At 42.3% G+C, this 17,156-nt stretch overlaps 1 protein-coding gene across 8 annotated transcripts in view; it reads right to left on the reverse strand.

Annotated features, from left to right (window-relative positions):
- CALD1 (caldesmon 1) overlaps window positions 1-13,950 on the reverse strand; it is a 198,573-nt gene extending 184,623 nt beyond the window's left edge. For 6 of the 8 annotated variants that reach the window (XR_007508781.1, XM_049822541.1, XM_049822538.1 and 3 more), the window contains exon 1: window positions 13,773-13,950. The gene's annotated coding sequence lies outside the window, so the exon portion shown is untranslated. The remainder of the gene's footprint in view (window positions 1-13,772) is intronic. The other 2 variants (XM_049822545.1, XM_049822544.1) reach the window with 1 other exon arrangement.
- Window positions 13,951-17,156: the final 3,206 nt, after the last annotated feature.

The raw sequence follows: 17,156 nt of genomic DNA on the forward strand, positions 1-17,156 counted from the left end.
TTCTTTTTAATGAAGAAAAAAATGTATAAACAATTTCCATTCGCAAAAATCAGTGATTTCAGCTGGGTGGAATTCTGCAACTGCCTCTCTTCATCAAGCAGCCAAGTTGGGTAGCCACTACCCTGTTTATGAATAATGAATAGGGGCATTATGTCCTTACAGAAAACATATATGGGTAAGGAGGACAGGTCGTCTTTTATGCACACAACAAGAACACCAACACAAGTGAAGTGTGTGTGTTTGTTTTCTACCACTGGCGTAAATGTCAAAATGTAATTTATATCGATGATATAAATGAGACATTCCATCTCTCATCAAAAACGGCCCTTCAGTTGAAGCCAGTTGCACCTGTATAAATGCAAAGTCACATTTGGTACAGAAAGCTTTTCTTCCTGGTATTTCAGAAAGATACTTTTATGCTCCTTCTGCAGCAGGCAACACAGAAGTTGTATGGAGAACACAGCTATTACCATGTAGCCTCTTGTCCATCTCTGTCATAGACATGTTTCAGCATAAAATTGCAATTGTTCATTTCTGACATGCTCGTTTCAACTAAGGTGATGCTTTTAGACATGGCAAAAATGGATGCAACACCACCCATCTGAGCTTCTGCTATCTCTCCATCCCACAGTTTTCATTCCTTCACTGAAGTCCCATTCTAGCACCAGAGAACCTTGTGCCACCTCTGCTTTCTGAAACCAGCATGACAGATGCACTACCAACAGAGTCTATTGCCCATTTGCTGAGAATACCTCCAGGAAATTATGAATAAAAGAATTTCTTAAAAGCATCCAATACAATAAGTGTGGTACTAATACAGCTCCATGGATGTAGACCACCTCAGTATTCCCAGCAGCAGCAAGTATCCAGCAGCAGAAATCCGGTTCAGCATCTCTTACCCTGTACTTTTACTGATCAAAAATAAAACTGATCAAGGGTGGCCAGGCTACTTTGGACAGGTTTACCGTAACACTCCATAATAGCCTTATACTTAATGAAACAGCAAAGGGGAAATTCAGCATATATTGAAAGGCATCACATCTCATGACATCCAAGTCACTAGACAACATCTATTTAGGTCCTCTTCTCATAGAAGAATGCTCAGTAGATTCAGTATCGGGCTTTTTTTTTTTTTCCTCCTCTAACACCTCTAAATGTATTTAAACTGCTCTTAAATTTTAATCATTCTTCACGGGCAAAAATTCTCCTGCTTACTTATCTATTCCTTTGTGGTCAGTACGGTAGTCCCAGGAACTACATGAAAAAAGGTAAGTAAATAGTAGGCCTACAAATATTATGCCCTGGGATAACAGCATAGTTTAGATATGTGCATCTTGCTGTAGGAGACAGAAGTCCTGCTCTCTGCCCCTACCTCCTTCACTGACTTTCCACACGACCTCAGGCATTTTTGTCTCAGTGAAGGGACCTACAACATGCACAACATTTTTTAACATATACAGGCCAGTTCGAATTTGGCAAGCTCTGTTCAGCTAAAGACAGTATTAAAACAGGAATAGGAATAGCTTTTTTAGGACACAAGCATGCTGGAAGCAAGTAGGAGAAAACTTTTCTGTGCTGTATTCAAACGAGAGCTCTCCCACTGGAGTTTCTCTCTCTCAGCAGCACTTAATTTGCTTAGGAGGAAGATCCAGAGAGAACTAAAAATCTCGTCACAAATCCTCTGAGCAACAGGGCCTCTACTTCATGCTAACCACTGTGAATCTGGCAAAGCATTGCAGCTAGCAGAAGTCATTTCTGTCTGACGGCAGAACAGCATCCTATGTGAAACAAGTTGATGATCTCAGACCAGTTCTGTAAGAATATGTTTCTGCATCACCACTGGGAATAATTAGCAGTTGTATCACCACAGGGACACTAGCTTCTGCTGCACTTTTTCTGTGGACAATATAACTAGCTTTGGCTCAGATAGTGAACAGCAAGAACCCTATAATAGACTGAGAAGAGACTTGTAACCCCACTCCATAAGAACTCCCTTCTAAACAAGTGGATAGGGCCATTTAAAACATTCCCCATACTTTACTGCCTTCCCCCCCTCAATTTGGGCCTACAGATCGAGCTTAAATTACCATCATTCTGCTCTCCTTCAAGACTTCAAGTGAAAATGAAAGTTAATACTACATAACGTCATAGTCTTAAAAAGTTTTCCCTCCATCACTGGGCGTACACAGCATCACACTGCAAACGACATTACAATGAACCTTTAAGCCATACGCCTGTAAACATCACCATTTCAAAGACAGAGCAAAGCAAAAAGCATCTGAAACCAGTGTTTACACTGGCGGGAAATCCTGCTAAAATCAAGGGAGCCGTGTTTAATTCTAAACCACAACATTTCAAAACTCACACCAAAGACGCTGCAGACTCTGGTTCCAGATGTGCCTGTACCTCAGGTGCTGCTGTACAGGAGAACAGCAAGCCGAACCACCAAAACACAAGAAGCAAGAAACCAAAATGACAAAACCTCGCTCCTGGCCTTTCTTCGCTCTTAATCAATATCTGTCACATCTTCAGCTGCATTTCCTCAAACCCAGAGCAACAGCAAAGCCCATCTCACTGTTGGGACTATTGCTGTAGCACCCAAGCAACTTGCTTTCAAATGACACCTCTACTGCACTTCAAGAAGTTTTAAAGCTCTTCTCCCTTTTGAGACCAAAGCTATACTTTCAATAGAGCACAGCCACCTTCCTACAATTTTGCAAGATTTAGCTAAGCTGAAGGCTGAGCTTGAAAGAAGATGTAATATTGCACAATTCTAAAGGGAGGTTTGACTCAAGAAATGTACGGTTCTTATTTCACTGCTTCCTTTGATAGTTTCAAGGCAGAATAATGGCACGTGTGGTGCTTTCATCTGAGATGGCTTCACAATAGTCAACACAACTGCTCTTTTAATTTGTATGGTTGAAATTAAGCGGCAAAAAAAACTGAAGGTCCCTACAAAACAGTCTTATTCTGCCATATTTCAAGGAAACATCAGAAAGCCAACGAGAAGGGAACTCAGCCCAGCACTTGGAAAAATTAGATTCTTCTTTGGCCCTCCCTGGCACATTAGCCCTACAGTTCATTTTGGATTTACACAGGTGCTATTCAAAGCAGAATTTGGCCCCTTTCTCCCAGGCAGGCTGACACATTTACTGCAATGTGCAGATATGCCCGTGTATTTTATATGTATGTAAAGCACATTCCCCAAACTAAAAGCCTCTCTCAGAGAGTCTCCCTAGGTCTCTATCTCATTTTGGCCTCATTTACTCCCTTGCAAATGAAAAGCAGTTCCATTGAAGTCAGTGAGGTAACACTTGTATTAAACTCGTGTGAGATCATGTCAGAGCCATGGTCCATAATAAAACCAGCTGCTGTTAACTCTTCTACAAGTTTCCATTCATTAGGGTTTTTTTGCTCGAATTCACATGAGCAATGTCCATGGGCCAAGAAACACATTTTAGAATGATAGCTATTTCCCCTTGCTAAAAACTAGAAAGTGCAGCAAACTATCCCAATCCTCGCTGAAAAACTACAACTTATTGTATTTTGTTAATAAACAGAAGTGTTTATGGACAAAACATGTGTGAATATACTTTAGGGAATCATCCTGCACTGCCTAGAGGAAAGGGACAAGATGACCTAATGGGTCTTTCACAGGTTTTCATTTTTAGTTTTGGATTTGGTTGGGGTGGGGGGGGGTGGGGGGTGGGGGTGGCCTATAGCTTCTGGTATTTAATTCTAAATCAGAGAAAAACCTTGAACTTAAATATTTAAATTCAGCCTCAGTGACCTGAAAGCACTGAACCAAGATTGATGAAACCGATTCTATGCCTGCTAATGCCAACAGCCTTTCCATCAGTGACTTTCCATTGCCTTGAAGGGTCACAGGAGAGACAGAAATAACGTACTCTGATTATAATGTTTTTTCCAGTTAATCACACCAGTCTCCAGGCTTTCAGAACTGTATAACTGTATTCTGTCATATAAGACAGATTCATAGTCTGTCACCACTTCAATCTGTTCATTTATAATGAAACATATTTCCTACACATATAGTAAATTCCTTTCATTTTTTACTAAGATGAACTGATCTTTATCAGATATGCTGATCCAGAAGGCAAACACAGCATTATTCCCTCCCCTCTTGTTAATATTAAGTTTGCTATATATTGATTCCAAGAAAGGAGTTCACATCTATTACACAAGGTAGTGAACAGAAAGAAGAAATGCTGCTTATTTTGGAAAAACAATTGGGCGGTTAGAGCAGATGGCCCAACAAACTTTTTGTTTGACAAGTAAAGCAGCAAACATTTTTACTGACCATAGAAGTCCTTTATTAGACAATAGACTGAAGCTTTAAGGCAGTTCACAAGCAGCACAATAGGGAAGGGTGTTGTTCTAAAAAACTTTAATGGAAATCAAAACTTATCTTGTAAAATGATGACTTTGACAGCCTTTACTGAAGGACCCCAACAAACAGAGGGAAGGGGAGCTCCCAGTTGTGGCCTGCGTGGAGCAGCAGAGCTGAACATCATGAACTTCTGCAAAACTTCTCTACAGGTAGCCAGAAGGAGGTTGCACAAACACTGAGCTTGGCCACAAAATCACTTAGAGGAGGGAAAAGCCGGGGAAAAATTACTCCAAAGCATGCATAATTTACACTTTCCTCTTTTAAGAGGAAAAAGAAAAACAAAGCAGTCTCACTTCTTCCATGTGGGCTCAGGAAGATCAAAGATAGCAAAAATAGAAGAAATAAAAAGTTTTTCAACCATGCAATAATATTTATTGCGTTCAATGTGCTTATTATTCAAGGACTTTCTCCAGAGGTTCCAGATACCACTTAAGAAGCTGATATAATGCAAGGTTTTTCACAAACCAAATCCTGAATGAAAAAAATATGAAGGCGATTAGATATCTAGTTATTTTGGTGTCCAAATTTGCTATCCCTGATCCTTCCAAGAGCTGGAAAACAGAAGTATTTGCATGTGTTACTATTGCATTACCCAGCTATCACAACCTGACAGTGCTGCTTTCAGCCACATTAGGGTCCTGCAGTGGGCATGTCTTAGTATGACTTCATGGTAATAGTCAAATGATATCTCCTCAGAAGTACTGCTGTCCACAAGTGAAAAGCAGCAACATCTCAAAGGCAGCCTAATTTACACCCTCCCTCTCTGACTTAAAAGATCTGGACCTTTCAGATGCAGTTAAGGGAACCAGTTTCACCTTTAGAAGAATAATAATTAAAGAAACCCAAACCCACCTCTTCTCACTGAAGAGACGTATCGGACATAAAGGACTACCCAAACAGAAAGGTCAGTTTTCCCTAACACTAGAAAGAGAAGCATTGCCATGTGTCAAAAAGCAATTTTCTGGTGTTGAGAAGCCAAACCACTTGAAGGCTGCCAGTCTAGCTAACCTAAACCGCCACATAAATTTGTTATCACCCCATGGCAGGTCACCTGCAAGAAACTCTGCTTTCTTGACATGGACAAAAAAATACACTTGTTGAAAATTGTGGAGGCGCCCAGATGTATATGAAAATAGAAGCTGAACCACACCTCTGTCACAGATCTGTGGTCCTTCCTGGGAGGCACAACAGCATTTTGGAGGAGCAGAAGACTGGCTTCAAATCCCACCAACCTGTCCTGTGGCTGACTGCAACATCCAGTTTAACTGCCTCAGTTTAAGTGGCCTCAAAACATGAGTAACTGGATGGTGTGCAATGAGGCATGTAGTCCGGGAGATCAGACTAATCCATCAGCCCTTCTGGCCACAGAGATGTGGGTTTTCATCAAAATTACACAGGGGTAGGATCCCAGACATAATCTCTAAGTCTACAATATGACACAAACAGCATATTTCTAAGGTACTCTATGTAACACAAACGAACAATAAAAACTCTAGAAATTCTCCAGCAAGCAAAGAACCTTATGTAGCTCCATTGTTTCAGTCACTTAACTGTCTTTCTCCTTATGAAACAAGACACAACTAGACCAACGACTTTATTCCCATGATTTTGATGGCAGAGAGAGTACTGATCCCTAAACAAAATAAACTGAAAAGCAAGAATGTAAACACAAATGTGCTCCAATGACTTCACATCTTAATGTCATCTGTGTAGGGTTTCACTGCAGAAACTGATGTGGTGGAAGGAAAATCTGATGGGTGTGTGGAACACTAGGGACCCCTTCTGCAACTCTCATCCAAAGCACATTGCTCCCTTCCCCCCCCCCCCCAAACTCATCCCTATTCACACACACATTTCCTATTTGCTTCACTCCTGTGGTCCCATCACGCTCTCTGAAATACTGGCATTTAATCATTGCTTTTGCTAAAGCTAGTGCTTTATACCTGGTGAGGATAAGATTTTGTCTGCTAATCCCAGCCTTTAGTCATATAAATCCACAATAGATGCACTGAAGACAGAGGAGCTATATTTATATATATATACTGGTATAGGAAATGTCTTTTTCTTGTTTGGGTTATATAGGGGGAAGGAGAGGAAATAGGCTGGTGTGTCTGGTTTTATGGGGGAGGGTTAAGTGGCAAACCAAACTGACTGCAGTTTATAGGGCTCTAAATAAAGGAACAACAACAAAAAAATAGTTACAGAGCTTTTAATAACACACAGTGGAGAAAACTGCAAACAAACTGCAAGCAAAAGTTGCTGCTTTTCATTTTTATTGTCATAAGGCATTGCTCCTTGATTGCATACTGTGTCCAGTGAATAAGCCATTTACTATTGTGGTTGGAGTGAATGAAGCTCAGACCTTTCCCATATATGGCAGGGCCTTTTAATCACCAGGGAGCAAACGAGCAGTGGAATTTTACTGGCTTTCTGGGTTTGCAGTGCCCTCTCTTGTATGAAATATCATTTCCCCGTGCATGCTCGTTACTGGGATTTTGACCCCATTTCCTGCTGCCGTTGTCCTTCAGGGGATGTGTAGAAAGCCAAACAAAAAGGACCGACTTCTGATAGCAAGCAGCCCACTGTGAATTCTGAGTAACTCAAGGAAATCAAACAGATTTACACTAAAGATAACCGAGATCAGACCCAATTTTTTTTTTTTTTTTTTTTTTTTTAAACAATACAGTTTACATCACTGTACAGCTGCTGAAAGCAAGATCAGATTCAGGCCAACTAATGCCCAGGTAAAAACTTCTCCCTCATTTTCACCAATGCAGCAGAAAACAGACAATTGATGTTTTAAGTTACTGGGATAGCGGTGGGGAAATTCTCAGCTGGCCTGCTTTTGTCAGTGTAATATACATTAGCCACAGAAACGTTTGGCTCAGTATCATCTGGATTGCCTAAACACTCTTATTCATATTTACAGCAATTAAAACGCTGCACTTCAGTCTTTATAATCCAAGTTTTGTTTGAAGTGGCAAAGCAACAGCTGTGGCTTATCAGACATCTGAATTAAACTCCTCATTTTCATAGCAGGGGTGTGGCTCTGTGTATGGGGCTAAGCTGTTCCCTAAAGCCATACAAAGCAAACTCACTCCTCTCTGAGGACCCAAGGGTGCAGCACTCCAAAGCCTCCCATGAAGGATGCTGACTGGGAGCATCCTCCAGCACCAGCAGGCTAAGCTATGCAGGTAAATGAGAGCTGACCAAACTCTCCCCCAGATCTCAGAGCTAACCCAGCCTGCTCCCATTTCCAAACATTGTAGCCAAGCTCTAGGAATTTCTTTTCCAAACCTACCAGCTTTAACTAGGCCAGAGCAAATCCAGATTCTCCCCTGGCTCAGTGGCTTTTGAAATTGCTGAGAGAAAGCGGGTTATCACTAGGTCATTAGGAAGATGCAGACAGCAAGTCCTTAGCCTATGCTCCATCTCAGCTGATCCCACAAGACTGAGCAGAAGTTTTCCTCTAATACAAGCTGTTGTACAGAGAGTGATGATCCGGGCTATCACATGAGCACTGTCATGTCCTCCGAAACAGTGAAGAATTAGAAAAGGTCCTGCCTTTGCTTCTAGGATGAGAGAGAGATTTTACCAGGGTGAACACTGTGGCCAAAAAAAAAAAAATTGGGGAAGGGAGGAGGACCATTTCACCATTAGAGAGCTCACTGTCAAAGAAAAGAATGAAGTGGGAAAAGGGTAGTAACATGCCCTGTGGCAGTCAGAAAGACAAGGGGAACATCAAAGCCTTGCAAATAAGAAACAAACAAGGGCCTGATCACAGACTCCTTCACTTGAGCAGAGCTGCCTTTGAAGATGACTGGAATCCAACTGGCACGAGCCTGCAGGACTGAACCTTGACTTCTGAAGGAGCACAGGAACCACTGCTCCTGCACTCGCTCTGTGAGGGTTCATCCAGCCCCACAGAGCTTCTCCCTCGCCAGGACCAGCTGCTTCAGAGAAGGACATAAAACAAGCTGCCAACAAATCTCAGGACCTTTGTTTACAGAGCTGTCATGGGTTCAGGCTCCCTTAACAGTTTGATGAATCGTGAATGCTAGTTCTCTCTCACCCCAAGTTATTTAACATTTAGAAGTGCACACAGTGATTTCCATGCCCCTTAGATTTCCACATACTTGAAGGAAAATTGGGAAGGTCCGTGCAGGTGGTGAGGGGTGTGCATGCACAACATGCACGTACAAGTACATCTATGTGCAATGAAATTGTCTTCCTGCATTTAGCAATACCACCCCTTTTCATATTTGTTGGCCTACAGAGTTACTGTTCTAAATAGATCCAAAACCAGAGCATTTACAGCAAAACTTTATCTCCACAGATCTATTTATAACCCTTCTATGAGATAAATTCCAAAGATATTTTTTGCCATTTAAGGACATAAACCAGAAAATGTGCAAACGGGTGGGTTCCACTTTGCTTCACACCCTCCACAGCAAGTCTCGAGGGAAATGCTCTTTATTTGTATTCTGTACACAAGAGGGTGTGGAAACATGTAATGTTGTTTCCATCGCCTGAAATCTTTCCCTAATATTTTCCCCACTGCAGCCTGGCCTGGCCCCAGGAGTTACAATTTCAAATGCTCTCATCAACGTGAAACTGGACAAGCAGATAAGGTTCAGCAGCTCGCTTAGTAGTTTATCTTCCGAGCTTAGGAAACTATGGCGGGTCTGTAAGCAAAAGCTGTCATCCCACGGTTTTGGTACACGCATGAAAACTTTGCAGGAAGGCTCTGTCTCAGATGCAGCAAACACCCAAGAAATTCCCTCCAGACATGGCAGAGTAGTGTCACGACTGAGCCTGGCCCACCTTGCACCTCATTCACTGGGCTTCAGCAGTTTTATGCCCACTGTCTAGAAGAATTTACTTTCTAGTAGAATACATATCTGTGTGAACAAACAAACAAGAAAAAGTGTATGTTCTTGCTGGAAAATCAGTCAAAAATAAGGTTTTGGCCAGTGCTTAAACTTGGCATTTTGGTATTACAAATTCTTCATGAACACCAATGAATTAAGCCCAGCCGCCCCATGGGCTAAATACAAAAAGGCACAGATTATTCTTTACTTGAAAATACAGAAACAGACACACAGCATTAAGTGACTCGCTAGGTACTTATGACCACAGGAAAAAAGTCAAAGGAGAAATTACTCCAGTGGCTTAAGATATGGTTGCCTCTTTCCTTTCTCTCTTCCCCCTGCTTCCTCAGTTATTTGCTCCTACCCCCACTGCCAGCCAGCGGGGCAGACCCTGCAAACACTTATTCCTGGCTTCAACCCAAAGTCCCATAAACACCGCTGTCGGCAGGGTCTTCTGATCAGGAGGTGCCCCTATGCTTCGTGGACAATTTTCCTCTCTCAAGGGGCAGATACAAGGGGCAGGGAGGGGGAAAGAGGCATCAGTTAGCAGTGGTGGTTGCTGACCACAGACAGAAGAGGTGGGTACCGCAGCTCAGAGCCCAGCTGCCTCACCGCCAGGTAGCCCAGCAAGGCTGGTCACGGCTGTAGCTGGATGCACAGCAGTTGCTGCAAGACAAAGCGGTAGCCAGGAGGTTTGCAAGTGAGACAGTCCAGAAGACTGCATTCCTCACAGGGACAGCTAGTGATGCTCAGGGAGAGGGACACGATAGGGACCATGCTGCTAATGCTGGTTATCTGCTTGGCAGCCAGGCTGCCAGCTCCACACTGTTTACCAGCACTAAGCACAGTTCCAAAGAAAAAAAAAAAAAAAAAAAAAAACCACACATGAGAAGAAGCGCTTTCTTACGCAGGATGTAAACCATGCAGCTAACATACCAGGGCTGGCAGCTAAATAACGGTGTTACATGCCCTAACCTTTTTGGTTAATCAAATCTGTTTCAAGAAAAGTAGGAGCAAGCTCCCCTGGGGGTGGGAGGGATCCTAAATCGCAATGTACTGAGCATCCTTCCCCACTGGGCTAGCTGAACTGTACAAGAGCATCAGGAAAGGCCAAAAGAAATTGTTACATAGTTCAACTGTCCCATGACCTCAGTGTTTCATCCAGAAAGGTCAGACCTAATCTGATCCTCAAATGCCTTTGAGTCAAATTTCAGCCTTAGCCAAATCCTTGACAAAGCATTTGGAGGCATGCAACGGCTACAGCTTCCCAGCAAATGCCAGCATCAAGAGAGTAAGTGCGAGCATGTAGGTAGGTGCCTTGTTTCCAGTACAGATGTCCCTAAAAGCCATTCTCACCAGGTCACGGGGCTTTAAACCACCCAGGAGCTACAAACAAAACCAGCAAACTGGCCTCTGCACATGCACGTTTCTGAGGGTGAGAGCTCTAGTAAGGAAGTAGCTTTCTTGTTACAAGCTGCCAGGGGGTAGTTACTAAGAAAAGACAATTTTTAAAGAATGAAATTTGCTTTGAAGATAGACTCCCACTCTTTGCATTCACAGGCCTGTCTGCCTCAGGCTTTGTACACCTGGAGCCCAATCCTGCAAACTCCCCATAAAGCTCCTCTCAAAGGCAACGAAAGGTTCACAGGATTGTGCTTGCCATTCTGCCCTGTTACCTTTTTTGGTGCTTTCTCTGATACTCAGAAGAGTCCAGACAAGCACTGCAGATGGACAGCTAATGCCGCTGACTTGGTCCTCTCTTTCGTAGGCATATATGGTTTCCTGTCCCTCTTTGTTCACACTCAGCAATCAAATGGACCAAGTTGTACCCTTGGCAGATAGGGGTTACCAACTGCACCAATCTTTAATACAAATTATAATTCAGGCAGCCAACAGAATAGGTCTCATGTAAGCAACCAGTGAGAAAGAATATTTTAAACAGTCCCGGGGCATTCAAGTGCTATTTATCCTGCAGGAGGGAAGACCTGCAGGCTCCCACTTCTCTGCAATGAAAAAAAATCACCCCCATAGGCAGGGCCACTCCAGCTGCACACAAGGAAGGGTGAAACAAGTAAGACTTCTTGACAGACCTTCCCTGTCGTCTTTCTTTTCATATGACAGAAGCTACCACCCAGCAGGCAGCCAGCAAAAAAAGCCTTGCTCTGTTTTTCTAGTCGCACCATCTGGAATCAGTAGCACTGCGCCCTAACCCCATGTGGGTCCAGACGGATGCTGACCACCGTGCCTCCATGCCACATGTGGGCCCATGAATGAGACTTTGAGGAATAAGAAATCTTCCCATGTTAAGGCACTTTAATTTTCCCTCTAACGTCAGCCAGAGGAACTTACAGCCCCCCTTTCCTTTCAAATCGCCTAGCTTTCAGTGTCACTATTGCATTGTGTATCAGTGTTGGACAAGAAGTAGAAGCACAAGGGAAGTCACTCTTTTCTCAGGCTGCTCCGTGTCAGAATAATGCTGTGAGCATAAGAAGTAACAATTGTGGAAAATCCTTTATTCTCCTAATACATGCTTACATCACTCACTGTCAAAGCGTATTCAGAGTACACAGGACTCCCCTCGCATCAGATCCTGCATCTGTTAATGATGGTATTGGTTTCACCAAGACTAATCCTGTGAATGAAGGCTGTGGAATTGATCCTCTTGTCATTACATGCTGCAACAAAGAGGAGTTTTCAGGAAATACAAGTTATTTCAATTTAGTCTCTTGTTCACAGGCATCTTATCCGGTCTTTCTCCCCTGCCATCATAATTTAGATATTACATTAACATGTGCAGGTTTTATTGACTAAGATCCCTGCCTATCAGAAAGGTATCTGCCAAAGAAAGACAGACCTGTACTTTCTTCAAATATGTTGAGAATAGTTCAGACCCTCTTTACCTTAAAAGCAACTTAATTAAGCAAATGGACCACTTACTTGAACTATCACTCTATTTGCAATTTATGTTAAAACAGCACATTTCATTGGTTTTGGTGTATGTAGTTTTAGGACCCCATCCTGCCTCTCCATGGCAGGAGAAAAAAAAAGGTATGAAACTTGTTTGCAGATGCGTACACTCACACAGAACCTACTGCTACATTTAGTGAGACAGAGAAAGAATGGATGCAAGGTCCCAGGGTTCCTTGATAGCAAACCATACAAGCACAGTCATTCACAGTATGGTACCTAAAATAGACAAATTATAATAAATACACAGTTCTCACAAAAGAAACACTCTGCCTCCTTATTTTCTTTGAGCCGCTGCCAAGGAGGGAATGTGTTATTTTCACAAATAATTCTCCTGTACGCCTTTTAGCAAGAGAAGCCTTCTCAGCTAGGCAAAATTGCATAAAAGCTGCATACTCTGAAAATAAGTACTCCTCTGAAAACAAATACTCCACAAAAAGTCATTTTAAAACAGTTATCTCGCCCATTATGCCAAACAATATATACGAGAAAAATCAATTCTGTTGCTGCAGGTCTCGCCGGAGGTTACTAGTTTGGCCAAAGTCTGCTGCTCCCATGTATCCATCTGCAGCTAAATTCATCCCTCCCTTCATTTTCCCAGCTCTTTCTCTGAGAAATTCCCTGCTATGCAGAATATCGTGCTATCAGCAGCCAGCCTTGCACAATGCTTTCAATCTGTCCGAGCATGTCAAAGGAGCTGGGAAGGAAAGCCTGCTCACTGGCTCTCCCCAGCAGCGCTCTGACTGACACAAATACAGACCCAGACTTTTAAGAGCTCCGGTCCCACCCAAGTGCATTTTTTTCTCCCCCTTTTAACAGGAAAGACAACTTCACAAGAAACATTCTGGCAATATGCTGCTGCGCATGTTGAAGGCTGAAGACAAAAACGGATGCCATCTATTGTCAACATTACTTCTATGAAAGGCTGCCATGACGGACATCTGCTTCAGCAAGTATCAGATCAGTTACATTAACCAGAGCTTTACTGTAGCTGTATCAGTTACGCCGGGAGACTGCCTTAACAGTCAGGCTGCTCTGAAAGCCCAGGTATTAAGTTGCAAAATTAAAAGCAATTCACCAGCCGTTACCACGCTAAAAACTTTTTCACTGCAATTCCTTTTCCAAAAAAGAAAAAAGAAGAGAAAAAAAAAAAAAAAACCACAACAACCAGCCACATAGGTTATTGCTCCCCTAACAAGCCTGCTGCAGGATCTCAAATGGAATAGGACCAGCACAGACCCTGCTCTGCACCCAAAGCCTTGCCCCCACACCTCCTTTTTAGGGTCCACTGGGGTGGGCAAGCATGCAGCCCCTCCACCCGCCCGGCACAGATATCCCCCTTAGTTCACCACAAACATCTGGAAAGGGGGGCACAGAGAGAGGAAGGGAGGAAAAATAGTATCCCACACTTTCGCACTATTTCCACAGCTCATTAGATTTCGCATGCTGCTTAATCTCTAGCCGTAACGCAAATGCAGTCAGACCAGCTCACTCCCGAACAAATACATATCTTAAGCCCTTACCTCTGGCTGAAAAGTTTTCAACTAGTAGGAAGGAAATGAATAACTGGCTGCTTGGGCAGGAGCACAGCAAGAAAGGCACACCAGCAGCCTCACACACAGCCCTATTCAATAAAACTACAGCTTTTCCTTGGCCCCTCCCAAAAGTCAATGCTAAGTGAATACATATCCCTTATGTTTACAATTGGCAGGCAGCGGTATGCATTGTCCTCAATTTATTCTAATAGGCAGCCAATGACTACGCACAAGCCAAGGTGGGTTCAGCCTGCCTGCAGAGATGCCTGTCATTCCCTAGGCATGCTCAGGAAGCCACTCATCAGAAAACCAAGACCTAAAAAGCTCCGAAAATTCATGCAAGCTGCCAAAACTGTCTTGCTACATGCCCTTTTTTGGTTATCCTTAGCAGGGCCTCTGAAAGTAAATCCTCTGTCAGGAACAATCATAAGAAATGTTAATCTTGGAGAAAGAGGCTGTCTTGTTGAACACAAATGGAGCTTAAAAAAGGAAATACACTGAATGGAATGGGACACAGTAAACATATTTACTTTTTGCACCAGTTTAAAAAAAATCAAATAAATAATTTCACCACAGCTAAACTTCATTGTATTTTTTTTAACGAGGACCACATGTAAAAGGGAACAGAAAGGCTGTGCTGTGCAAGCTTGATTCTGCAGAAAGAGACAGACACCAGTGGGAAAGGCACATGAAAGATGAGTTGGCAGGCTTTGCAGCCCGTTTCCATTTCAAATAGTACAACAGAAGTTACATACAGAATATCTGTGTTCTGAAAAATAACTTTTAAAGGGATTCAAAACTTTGATGATGATCCTTAGCAAGTTGAACTAGTCGGATACACAGGTTTAGTTTATAGGTATACAACTATTTATCTAGACATTAAAACTGGTTCATTTACAGTGAGGATAGCCCTACATTTACATAGTGTGACCAATACTTTTCATTGTCTTTGAACACCATAGATAAAAGCAAGCTTAGATTACTTTTTATCTTTTGTTTGTTTTGCTTTAGTGATCACATGCTATTGATAACTTTCCAAATTATGCAGGCATCTTAAAAAATAAAAGAACAGATGCAGACTGGTGCCGGAAACAAATGAGTTACATAAACTAATTAAGAAAGTGTGAAAATATATATGAAAATTATTGCCTGGGAAAACAGCACAGTACATAGGTCCTAACATGTGCAGGTACCAGCCTCTAAGCAAGGCTGCAGGAGAACTGCTGACTGCTCTAAGAGGACAGGATTCCAGACCAGGAGATATTCTGCAGATTCATATTTGACAATAATATACGCAAAACCAGTTAGGAGGAAAATATGTGTAAGATGACTTAGCAGCTGAATGGGCCCCACAGATTTAGTCACATGCGTAGTGCAAGAAGGATGCAGTCCACAGACAGTAAACTTATCTTTATAGCATTAAAAAAAAAAAAAGAGAGCTAAATCTATGCAGATTTACAGCAAGCAATCATAATTATTCTAGTATTTTAAATTTCACAGCTTATTAGATGAAGTAAAAAGTGGTGTTTGTTTTTGGAAGGCACCTTCTTTTTCTTCATTTTAACAACCCTTTGGAAACTTCTTCTGATGCCAGACATCTCCCATCATGTGGCCGTGATGGTTTTAAATATTAAAAGTAATACATACAGCACATGTAACTTTGTTTTGCAGGGTTTACTAGACAAGGGAGAACAAAATCCTTGTTCTCAGTCATTCCATTAACTATAGAAATTATTAGCCTATATATCAGTGAACAAATAAAAAGAGATAGTGACATTATTTAGGAAGAAATTACAAATCTCTACTGGATCTTATCAGCCCCTAGATTTTCAGAACATAAAACATTGAAGAATCCCAGCTGAGAAATAAATGGGATTAAGGGATGCTGACGGTCAGAACAGAAAAGTGAATGTTAGAAGTACCCTCAGGTTATCGTTCCAGCATAGCCATCAACCCCTACAATCTCAGCGTCCACTGCAACAGGGAGCTAGCAAGTATACACTACCTAAAGCCAAAAGCAACTGTTTGTCTGGGGGTTTTTGAGAAAGACTTACCATGAGTTTGATGCTCAGTTGTCAAAGCATCCCAAACTCTTTGTGTTCCAAGTCACTTTTCCATTAAAATGCTGCAGAAAAGCCTGATTTTGCTTTGGGGAAATGACATCATGAAAAGTAAAGTTTGCATCCTTCTTACTGAGCTGAATTTCACTTGGAGAAAACTTTCAATTCCACAACTTGAAACTTCAAAGCCAACAAACTGGCACAGATACCATAGTTTTCCTGGAGGTATTACTGGAAACCTGAGCTATGAAAAATGCAGAGTTAAATTCTAGTGGGTGCCCCTTTGACTTCTATGACTAGGAGACACCTGTAAATGCCTGCTGTAAACACGCAGTTATAATATGCCTTTATCCACAAGTGTAGGAATTTAGAGAACTATCATGGTGGTCCTTTCCCTCATCACCAGGGTTGCCACTCTACCCACACCTTCCTATCCCCTTTACTTTAAAAATCAGACACTCTTTGTATCATAGCACAGAGCTAAAAACCTTTTGGGGAGCTGAATAACCCAACTCCTGTTTTATGATTGCACGTGTAAGACAGAAAAAACAGTACACAGAAATTAAACCCCCAAACCAAGCACAATTTTAATACCAATACTTTATCATGGTAAGTAAGGGCCCTGCAAGTGCTCATTGCTAAGCTCTTGAACTCAATAACTCAGGGCAAGGGTGGGACTTCTTGCGATAAGAGCCAAAGTGCTTGTACGTGCTAGACACTTGGTGCGTTCTTGGAGACCTAAGCCTGCAGTCACTCCCTCAGAAGAATCATGTTAGAAGCACCTGGAAATCTCTGTCGAGACTCTGTGGCTCTCTCAGGTTTATCAATTTTTCCTACAAAATTTACAATCTAAAGCTGAGGTAAGTCTGTGGTCTAGAAAGTACACTATAAATCATCCCCTGGGAAGGAGGTCTGGTTGCTGCATACAACTACTCTGAAGAACTTCCATTTTGGCACTGCAAAGCCCTCAAGACTCAGCAGGCAGCAGTAGCCAAAGGGGCCGCTTGGATTATTGCTGTTCCAGTCCTCCGAGTGCCTTCTTCCCAAAGCAGCTATGACAGTAGAGCTGTGCTCCCTGCCTGGAAAAAGTCTTTGGGGTACTTGGGGAGGGATAATCTTCTGCTTTTCAAAATGAAGACGCTTTTTGTTACTGAGCTTCCCAGAATTATTTTTCTTCTCTTTATTTGACATTGTGCACGTGGCCATTACCGAGTAGCACTGAGTCTCCCACCACTGTCACTGCAACATCTTCAGCTGCTGTTTCAGAAACAAAGAGGAAATATGTTTACCACCCCTGCACGTTCCCACAATA

The sequence above is a fragment of the Accipiter gentilis genome, chromosome 18 (assembly GCF_929443795.1).
Source record: "Accipiter gentilis chromosome 18, bAccGen1.1, whole genome shotgun sequence".
Lineage (NCBI taxonomy): Eukaryota > Metazoa > Chordata > Aves > Accipitriformes > Accipitridae > Astur > Astur gentilis.